Here is an 11,386-nt window from a genome sequence, read left to right on the forward strand (position 1 = left end):
AGGCTCATTCACTGTATGGTATAACTTGACTGATTAGGACTGCAGTATGAAAAGTAAGCTGATAGGCTCCCCTGAATTGTTATGTTATGCCTATATATAACAGAGATGCAGAGCAGTTGTCGCATTTGGTAACTTTATTAGACACCAAATTTATGTATTCCAAATGAAGCGCGTGTGCTTAATCAGCATGGAGAACACACTCATTTTTTACTACTCCCAAAGTTTATAGCTATAACCACAGACTCTGTACAAACACAAAGTACAATGTAACAGCCTCACATCTCTCCATGTGCAGATGTTTGTACCACATTCATCTGACAGCACACAAGTTGAGCAGCTCCTCCCTTGAATATGCACATAGGTACATACCCTCACTCCTGCACAGTAGATGTTCATTTACTGTATATTGTATAAAAAAACACTAGACTATTACACTAATTGATCAATAATATCACGTTTCTGTATCCTCAAACTTTAAATTTGTTTATTGTTGTAAATAAATGCATATTATTCCTGTGTTTATTTGCTTTACATTTCACTTTTTCCACCACATATCAAGGAGGAAAACCTGTTTGACTTTCTGTTCAAAACTGTTTTTCCTACGTAATTTTTTGCACTATACAATAGTTGCAACAGCTTAGGAGAATTTGGGTGTGCTGCAAACTGCATGACATTGTTTATGCATACATAGTTTCATCAGGCGTATTAATTTTTCTAGGGACACTATTTTGCTCCTCTTTTTCTTCTTATGTTTCTTCCCGACCATGTTATTTGTTGCAGATTTCTATTAAAACTGTTACTGAAATAATAGTGAAATGAGCTGACAAAGTCATCACTTCGACTGTATTCATCTGGACTACATGAAATGTTTCGTATTTTAATTAATTCAGCAATTTCAGCTGCATTTTCTTGAGCTTTGATGGCCACATAAGTGGCCTGTTCTTGACCTCCAAAGCACACTTTGTTGAAGCACTTTTTAAGTTTCAGACTTCATTTTCTTACTGCCCAGCAAACCCAATGTACTGCATCCAGGGCAGAAACTGACAGTTCAAGTGCAAAAGCACTTTCAACTTCTTCAACACTAAGCATAAAAGACTCTTATAATAATCACCTACGAAGTGACTTGAATGTGTGAATAACCCAATGGTCCATAGGCTGTGTGAGCCTGGTTGAACCTGGCAAGAACCAAGCCAACTTCGCTGGTGGTAACTTTACTTTCAGGTGGCTGGTTGCGTCGTCTAGGAAAAGGAGAATTTGGCAATTTTCTTTTTTTGGTTGCCATTGAGAGAGCCCAGCCATTCTTCTATAAGACCATTCACCGTCCATGTCTTTTTATTGCTTCACCATGTGACTGGAAGGTTACTGACACCTATGTTTTATAAACAACACAGTCTTGCTGCCTTTCCAATCACCAGTGGCTTCTCCATTTCACCTACATGAATCCACACAGCAGTACAGTCAGCCTTTCCTTGGACATTTGTCCACTGGTGCACTTTTCACCTTGAATTGCTAGAGTCTTTGATCACAGTGTGCAATAAAACAGTCCCGTTTCAGCAGAACTGAACATGTTTTGGGCCATAATTTGCAATTAGGTTGCCCAGTGTTGCCTTTCATGCTGTTGCTGCACTTTCCTGCATGTCCTTAGCTTCCACACAAACTTCATTCCACATGATGATGTGCATAGCTTTGAAACTGTCTAGCCATCCTGTGGATGCCTTAAACTCCATATTTCTGAGCTCTTTGGCAACTTTCAGAGCCTCACTCTGCAACAAAGGGTCCAGGCAGAGGTAAGTTTTTTGCCCATGCACTTACAAACCATTCCCACACTATCTCGTTAATTTCTTCAACTTCTTTGCCTTTCTTTTAATTTTACCATCTGTTATCCTCCACATTCATCCCAGATCTTACCTTGTTTCTTAAAGTAACAAATTCACATTTTACACATTTGAAAGGCAACATTTCTTCATGCACAGAGAGTGTCTTTCTCACTTGCCTCAGTTAGCTTAATCTCTCAGTTAGATTTTAGTGATATGTTTTTTGTTTGACATCGTGTTATCACTTAAAGTGCTACTAGCCTACTGAAACTGGCAGAAAATAATGCAGGTAGTGTATTTCTTTGGAATGCTTGACCTTGCTGGGTAAAACTGTTTAACGGAGCAACAACTACCTCTTTCACTGCGCAGATTGCAGTGGAGTGTTCATAGGTGCACAACAATGTTCCCATGTGAGTCTGTACCTGTCAGTAATAATGGAAAACAAGGAATACTGAGAAACGAAGCATTCCTGAACATGTCATTTCCTTTGATGTAATAACACTACGCATAGCTCATTTGTTGTTGCACAAAACGGCATGGTTTGACATCCACTCCCACAGCACCGAACCTCTTTTCTCAATTTTTCAAAGCTTAACAGCATTGTAAGGGCCGTACAGTTTTCGAGTTAAAAGTAGTGTCCTTGTAGAGTTGTGAATTACTAATTTACACTGTAATACATTAGTCCTGTATAAACTATTTTCCCCATTATCCAATGAATTATTAATTAAATCCTAAAACTTGCATTCCATTTCCGTATTGGGTATGTTCCATTTTATACACAAAAATTAGCATATAAAAGTGTATTGAATCCATCACGACTGAAATACTTGTACGGTTTGGGCAGATTTCCAAATTATACATGTTCCACTTTATTTGGGTAACTCCTGGCCTCCTTTACAGAAATTTTATTCATTGTCATCCTCTGGTCTGAAGTTGGTCTACTTAGACTGAAAGTGGTCACCAGTAGCGAAATAAAATAGCATTTTTGATATTAACTGATTATTTTCATTCAAATAAGATATAGGTCGCTGTTGTTCCTAACATGCTTTCAAAAGTTATTAACACAATTTTAATAGTGTTTTCCAGTCAGCTTTCAAAAGCTTTTTCTAAAGGTATATCAATGCTATAAATGCAGGTTTGCCTTTCTTCAACTGCCTTCTAAGATAAGTAAGTACAGCATTTCAATTAGTATTTTTCCTTGTATTACTCTTACTGCAATTTAATATTAAGAAAGCAAAAAAACAATAACTGAGTTATAACAGCTGCTGCAGAAGATTTTTTATTTATTAATTTTTATTTATTTAACCTGGCAAGATTAGGGCCATCAGGCCCTCTCTTACATCTAACCAGGCATTCTACTTATTTTACATTCATATGTTTTAGTAGGCATGTTAATCTACATCTAGTACAAGTGAAAAAAAAAAAACAATTACAAAGGCATACTTGGAAAAATACATACATATAGAGTTTATATTCATAGATGATAGGTACTGTTATAATTAGGCATTATGAAAGAGGCAGATTTTGGATAGGAGTGCTAGCAGCAGGGAGTAGGAGGGAGACTGATGGTGAAGGGAGGAGAAGAATAGAGACATGACGAAACATAATTAAGGAAATATAAAGGAAAAGAAGATTGCGTGGCTAATAGAGATAGACGAAGAGGAAGAAGAGAAAGGTGCAAGATAGGAGACACTAGGCTTGCTATTTGACAGAGGAGAGGATTGGCCATGTACACTAATTTAGTGGAAAACATTACAAAGATGATAGTACGAAATGCTTCAACTTCTTCTTAAAAGCAGCAAAGGATTGAATTTTGCACAAGGTAAGGGGCAGTTTGTTCCAGAGGCGGGCAGCGGCAACTGAGAAGGAGTTTGCAAAAGTTTTTGTTTTGTGAGTGGGCACAGTTAGGATACCAAATAAGAGTGACCTCGTGTTACGATTATGATGGCATGAAAGGTGTTTAATCTCTGAAGCAAGGTACTGGGGTGCTTGCGCGACAAGGAGTCAGTGAAGTAGACAGAGTGTGGTAGTCACGCAATCTGTCTGGCCGCAGCCACCCTAGCTGGGAGTATGAAGCACTTGCATGATCATATCGGCAAATGTTGCAGGTGTAACGCACACAGGCATTCATGGTTAGTTCTAGCCGTCTTTTGTTTTCACTACTCATGCTTGTTGAATTACATGACAATAGTGGAGGCTCAGTAGAATGAGTGATTGCACGAGCTGGCGTTTCAAATCCTGTGGAAATACATTCCGAAACTTTTTGAGAACATAGAGACAAGCGGATGTCTTCTGGCACACTGCAACTGTATTCACCGCCCAGTTGAGATGCTCATCCAAAGTTACACCCAGGTTCTTAACTGTTTTCTGATATGGTATTGGAATACCGTCGAGCAGAATAGGAGGCAGCCGTTCGCAGAAATCTGAACTTATTAATTTCTGATGGGCTATTAAGATTACTTGTGTCTTTTTTGCATTTAGTTTAAGCCACAGGTTTTTCACCCATGTCAGTACTGAAGACAGATCATTAATCATCTGAGCAATTGCAGTGCTTACATCTTCAGGTCTGACGTTTAGGTAGAGCTGGAGGTCGTCGGCATAGAAATGATATTTGCAGGAGGACAGAACCAACGAAATATCATTGACATATAGAGAAAACAAAAGCGGTCCTAAGACTGATCCTTGTGGCACTCCCGAGGAGACGTGTCCAGGAAGATTTTTGATTTACGCAGACAAGACATTGCTGTCTGTCTTTAAGCTTTCAAACCATCTCATTGCACTATCTGAAAAATTAAGCTGTTGCATTTTTCTGGGCAATATCTCAAAGTTAACAGTGTCAAAAGCTTTGCTGAAGTCTAGTAGCATCAATATTGTTGCCTTTCGGCTGTCGATGGCATATTTCAGGTCATCAGTTACTTTAATTAAAGCAGTGTTTGTGCTGTGATGTTTACGGAAACCGGATTGAAATTTGTCATATAGGTTGAATTCATGCAGGTGTTCAGTGAATTGATCGTGAACAATATATTCAAGTGCTTTGGAAAAAGCAGGCAGTATGCTAATTGGTCAGTAGTCGCTAGGCAGTTGCGGGTTTTTGATCTTAGGGATGGGTCGAATTATGCTCCTTTTCCATGCAGTGGGGTATATTCTGTTCACGAGAAAAAATTAAATATGTCAGTTAGGACAGGCATTAAGATATCGGCAACATTCTTAATCACGGTTATACTGATACCGTCACTGCCTATCGCATCAGAAGATAGTCTCATTATTGCTTTCCTTGCCGAATTTATTGTTACGTGTTTTAGATGGAAGGTATCATTGTTAATAATCCAGTTAGGGGATTCTTGTGGACGGTAATTATCAGCCGTGTGGGTATTCAGAGGTGCAGAGAAGAATTCATTTAATTCGTTAGCTGAGACATGAAAAGCAGTTTCCGATTTTGCCTTTCCGACCCACAAGCTACAGAGATTGTTCCATAGAGCCGTGGGCGCCAGATTGCTGCATACAAGTGAGCGAGCGTGCTTGATTTTAGCATTGCGAATGCATTGTTTCACTGTTTGGTAGCTTTCTATATTCTTTGAAACGCTCAGGTTTCGGGTCTACCTTGAAATGCCTGTGGGCAGCATCCCTATCAGTAATCATTTGACGTAATTCAGCTCTCAGCCATGGGGCTGGAGGTTTTCTTACACGGATTATGCGTATAGGTGCATATTTGTCATTGAGGGCAGTGAGTTTAACACCAAGTTCATTAATTTTGCCATTGATTGTAGGTTCTCTGAGTATTTGATGCCATGAGATTTCTGAGCAATAGGCTGTTAGAGCGTCAAGGTCAATACGTTTCATGTTCCTACAAGTTATGTAACATGATTTGATCCTTGGGGGCTGCACAGAGTAGGCCAGGAATATTACATCATGTGCTGAGAGGCCTGAGGCCGAAGTTTGACCAACATCTCTTACTTTGTTAGTCTGTTTCGTTGCGATTACGTCTATAAGAGTATGACTGTGCGCCGTATGGTGTGTAGGTTGTAATGGAAGAATATTCATGCTATTGCAACTAAACAATCTTCTTAGGTTTATTGCGGAGGGAGTGTCTCTTAGCAGGCCTATGTTCAAGTCACCCATTACGATGACATGTTCATACCGACACTGAAATGAATGTAATTCCGAGTGAAAGGAACTCATTGAGCTTATTTTTGGCGGCTTGTACACAACACCAGTCAAAAACTTCCAACTTTGTATATTTATTTCAGTGAACATGAATTCAGCCTCTTTTTCTTCAGCAGGGTTTGACATACATAAGACTTTCACCTTGAGATCTGTTCTTATGTACGCACCGACCCCCTCACCTAGCTTTTTTTTATCTGTATGCCCTTAGAAATGTGTACCCTGGGAGATGAATAGATGCAGAGGATATATGTGGTTTTAACCACGTTTTGGATAAAAGGATTACGTGGTAGTTTAGTTGGTTGAAGAGGAGGCTAAGTTCTTCGTAATGTGCAGGTAAAGACCGGATGTTGCAGTGCGCTACTGAAAGTTCTGACGCATTCCGCTGGGCAGCCTGGAGTAGGGTGGCAGACTGGTTTGTCCCTTTGTTAGGCACTACCTGCTGCGAGGGGCACTGGCTGCTGCTTCTGCAAACTGACATAACACAGGGGTGTCCGAGATTTTGCACGCCCTGTTTGTGACTACGCGAGCGCCGAAAGAAAGGCAATCGCAAGAGGTTTCCTGAAGTTGCAGGCGTATAGAAAATAGAGTAGTGGTATTCGGTGCAAGGAGAATATGGCCAAAACAGTGATGGCTGTGTGTCACTGTGTATCCTCTGTCATAAGAGGTGGAATGTAATTAGTGTATTTGAAACAGCTTGGAGTGGAAATAAGGAAAAGGGGTGCGATTTAAAAGGCCGATGCTGCCAGCAGAGAGAAGTGAGCTTAGTAACTAACAGATTATCGCAGGAAGCTAGAATAAAATTGAAATTTACTAAAGTGATACTAATGGTGATTGTCGTAGGAAGATACAATTAGATTGAAATTTACTAAAGTGATACTGATAGAGATTTTTGTGATGAACAATTTAAACCAAAGAGATGGGTGATTAATGAACTAAAGGAGAGACTAATAATTGCAAAAGTACTATTACAGAGTGGAAGAGAATAAATTGAGCAAATAAAAATAGTATTAGCAGTAACTAAAATTAAGTAAACGTTAGAGCTACAGGTACAAAAAATAATACAGAGTTAATACAATTACAAAAACAGTTAGTTGAAGGTACAAATATGGGACAATTAAAAAGTTAATACAATTACAAGACAGTATATATGAGTATAGGGATGTTACAATTTGCAAATAGTGTTAAGTTTGCACTTTTGGCTCGAGTAGCTTCACTTAATACCACTAAGTTCTGCCATGTTTAGACTGTCTTTTTTCCAGCTGCTGTCTTCATGATTACTCTGCCAGCCTGAGTCCACAAATTCTGAAGACCGAAATGGGATATAGCACCGTTTAAAATCTTTAGCCGTTCGTGTGTCAGATCTTCCCTTATTGTAAGCACTGTCCTTGCTAACCTCTTCTTCTGGGTAAATATCTCTGCCCTTTTTCGGTATGAGACAAATTTAACTATTATTGGACGAGGTTTGGTAGCACCTGGTAGTTTTCGTCCCACTCGATGGCTCCTGTCAATGTCTGCCTTAGTCACTTCAACGCCTAATTTTTCATGTGCAACCTGTATAAGCAGTTTGTCTGTGTCGTCTTCCTTATTTTCTGCTACTCCAAACAGTAGTAGACTATTTCGCCTTTGGTACTGTTCTAGCTCGTCTGTTGCGGCAGATAGTTTTACTTCCAACTCTCGTGCCTTTTTCTCGTATTCAGACACAGACTTTTTTTAATGCTGTAATTTCAGCAGTATTGGTTGGCCTCAACATTTTCATGCATTTTGGCCAATACTGCTGCCGTTACAGTATCTGATATAGTGCCTGCTATCAGATCGAGATTGTCTTTATCGCGAAACGCAGGGTTTACCTCAGAGCGGACCAGCTCCGCTATACCGGGAGCTGCGGCCACACCTTTCCCCAAGAGCAGACCCGCCGCAACTGCTGCTTCCCCGCTGCTGGACGCACTGCTGTTGACTCTCCTGTTTACCATTTTCTTCAGCATAGATATTGGTGGAGCATAGAAAAAATAGCACTACTGCACAGAACACTGTGGTTTACACAATTTCCACTAGTGCTAGACACCACCACCTGTGAGAGCACCTTCGAATTAAACTAAATTTCGCGAGCCGAACTTAACACGCGTTACACTGCAGCGGTCATCTTGGGGGCTTTTGCCATGCAACTGAACGTACTAAGTACTGTCAAGTTTCTCATGCTTATCTACCCTAGATCCAGCTTTTAGGGTCATTATATCCTTCTGCAGCTAATTTCTGATAGTATTTTGCAAGCATGGATTTACTCAATCGAAAGTTTGGTATTATTCTCATTAGTCTTCCCTAGCACAGTCTTCTTCTTGAGATATAAGTTCATGTCATTCGGACACTCCAGTACTGAGATGGTTGGCTCTCCTGAGGGACTAATAATTTTGAATAAATTCAGCTTCAGGTGCCTTGTTTCAACTTAGATCTTTCAACGCTATGTCAAAATCTTCTCTCAGTACCATAGCATCCACTTTATTTTCATCTACTTTCTCCTTCTCAATTGTCATAAGATTTCTTTAATTTATGTGTTGTATGCCTTTCCTATAATCACACCTCCTTCTACACATTTACATTTCTCATCTAACCATTTTTTCTTTGCAAACTTATAGTAATTTTCTGTAGTCTATATTTCATTTTACCCATTTCATTTTCGGTTTTCTTCATAACCATATTTAAAATAGCTTACAGCATTTAAGGTACCTACTATGTATTTTTTTAGCAGATTTTCCTCTGTTGCTTTATAATTTCATCTCTAAATGTTACCCATTCATCTCCTGTTGCATTTCTTTCCCTTGTTTCAGTAAATTGTTGCTTTATGCTGTCTTTGAAACTCTCCAAAATTTCTAGAAGTTTCAAATTATCCAGATCCCATTTGCTTAATTTTCTATCTTTTTGCAATTTGTTCAGTTTTATTAATCTGTATTTCATAATAAATTATCATGGTCAGTTTAAGAACAGGTTTCTAAATCTCTGTCTCATTATTACATAATAAATCTGAAACCTTCCAGTTTTCCTATGTCTCTTCCATTTATACAACCTTTTCTCATGATCCTTAAACCACGAGTGTTCAATTGTGCTTTACTCAAGTCTACCAGGCAGCTTCCCCTTAGGTTTTTTCCTCCCAGTCCACATTCACCCACTACTTACCCTCTTTTCTTTTTACCGACATCAAATTAGAGATTTCCTCCACTCCTGAGCACAAATTTTTGCCTCTTTTTTAACATATTGATTTTTTATCTCTTAATACATTTTCATCTGATCCCTGCCTTCAGAGCTAGTAGACGTGTATGATGGTACCTTACAGTTTGGTCATGGCCTCTTGTCTAGGTTGGCTATGATCATCTGTTCACAATGTCGCTCATAGCAGTTCTCACATTTCCTTGATCGTCATCTTAATCAGACCTACTCTTTCTTGTGCTACCCAACCTGATTTTGTATTGATAACCTTGCACTGACCTGACCATATGCCCAGTTCTTCCCACCATTATAAGTAAATAATTCTCACTATAACTTCAGTTCAGAGATTTCTATTTTCATGATTTTGTTCTCTAAACTGACTACAAAATTAAAGGATGTGATATTCAATGCACTGACCCCTGGAATGCCAGATTCATTTTGTCTGATTACAGGATTCTTCTCAGCAGTCCCCAAAACGTACACTGAATGGGGGACTATTTCATCTCTGCAATATTTTTCCCAAATGGCTTCCATCATCATTAAACCTTACAATAGAGCTGGATACCTTTGGGAAATAATGGCTATTTTCAACCAGGCTGCAGTACCAACACAGTTAGGCCAAGCTGGCTTATGTTACAATGCAAGTTAGTCAATCATGCAGACTGTTGCCTTTATAATGTAATTGGGTATATAAAGAATCTATTTAGTATATGGTGACAGAACACACACACATAAAGGTATTAAAGTATGCAAGCTTCCAGTGTCAGTGGCTCCTCCTCCTGGTAGAAGGGATGAAGGAAAAGAAAGAAGTGAAGGAAAAGGACTGTGTGGTTTAGGAAAAGGGGTAGAGTTTGGAAAAGTCACCCAGAACTCCAGGTCAAAGGAGACTTAGCAGACTGGATGAGAAGGAAGGGCTGATTGTTGGGTACTGCACCGGACAAGGTTTGTAAACCTGAGAGCTTAAATGTGGAAGATAGGGTAATACACAAGACAGAGTGCTTCCAAAACATCATGCACGAGTTACTAAGAGCAGAAATTTGTATTTAGCTTTCTGCTTCTATTAAATTGTGCACAATATTTTGGCAACAATTTCTGTCTTGAGTGTTACCCTATCTTCCACCTTTAAGCTCTCAGGTTTTCAAGTCTCATCTGGTGCAGTCCCAATAATTAATCTTTCCTTCTTGTCCCATCCAACAAGTGTCTCCTGACCCACAGTTCTGAGTGACTTTTCCAAACTTTTACCTTTTTTCTCAAACCTCACCAGTCCTTTTTCTTCACCACCTTCCTTCTCCTTCAGCCCTCTACCAGAAGAAGGAATCACTGGCTCCAAAAGCTCACAAATTTTAATACCTCATGCCCCTGCCACTACATGTTGAGTAAATTTGTTATCGATCCAATTACATAATATTTTGAAAAATTTATTATTTTTGTTGTTATATCAGACTGTTGCCTCTGCAACTACTGAAAAGATTGCAGTCACTCTTGAGAAACTGTATGTTACCTTAGCCTCTCCACAGATACCATACCATGTGGTTTTACCTACAGTACAGCTATCTTATCAGTGAGGCACACAAGCTGCCCCACCCCATCAAAATCCATGGTTCCCCAGTATACATTCAATTTATTGCAGGAATCCAACTTCTGTTAGGCAAATGACACTACACCTTTAGTTAGTAGCACCCAATGCCATGGTGTTATGACAGCCTACTGTCATTTTAAATTACTGCATAAATTTTGCAATTTTGTGTAAAATCTTTGCAATAATGGGATATTTTCCTTTTCTAAACATCTTAACAGTTATTGCTTAATGTTATGAAACTGCAAAAACATATCTTATGCCTCATACCATATGACAAACAATTCTCATGGCATTGCAAAGCACCCATGTACTTTCTTATATAGTTTAGGTCTATAACAAAAAGACATGGGACATGCCTTCATTGATTTATTTCATTGTTAAGCTATATAGCATCATATTTTCACTTTGATTTCAGTTTCTGTTGTTAATAAGATGCAAGCCACTCGAATCCACTCATGATTATCTCCATTTTTATCAGAGAAAATTGTTGTGAGCCCATGGCAGATAATATTTTAAAGAAATAAATCTTAAACGCCTACACTTAAGTTTTTATTTATTTAGCCATGATTTTTTTTTTTCTTCAGGTGAAAGCCTTACTTTAAATACTCATATTTGTTGAACAACACTGCAC

This window comes from Schistocerca serialis, chromosome 1 (assembly GCF_023864345.2).
Source record: "Schistocerca serialis cubense isolate TAMUIC-IGC-003099 chromosome 1, iqSchSeri2.2, whole genome shotgun sequence".
Classification (NCBI taxonomy): domain Eukaryota; kingdom Metazoa; phylum Arthropoda; class Insecta; order Orthoptera; family Acrididae; genus Schistocerca; species Schistocerca serialis.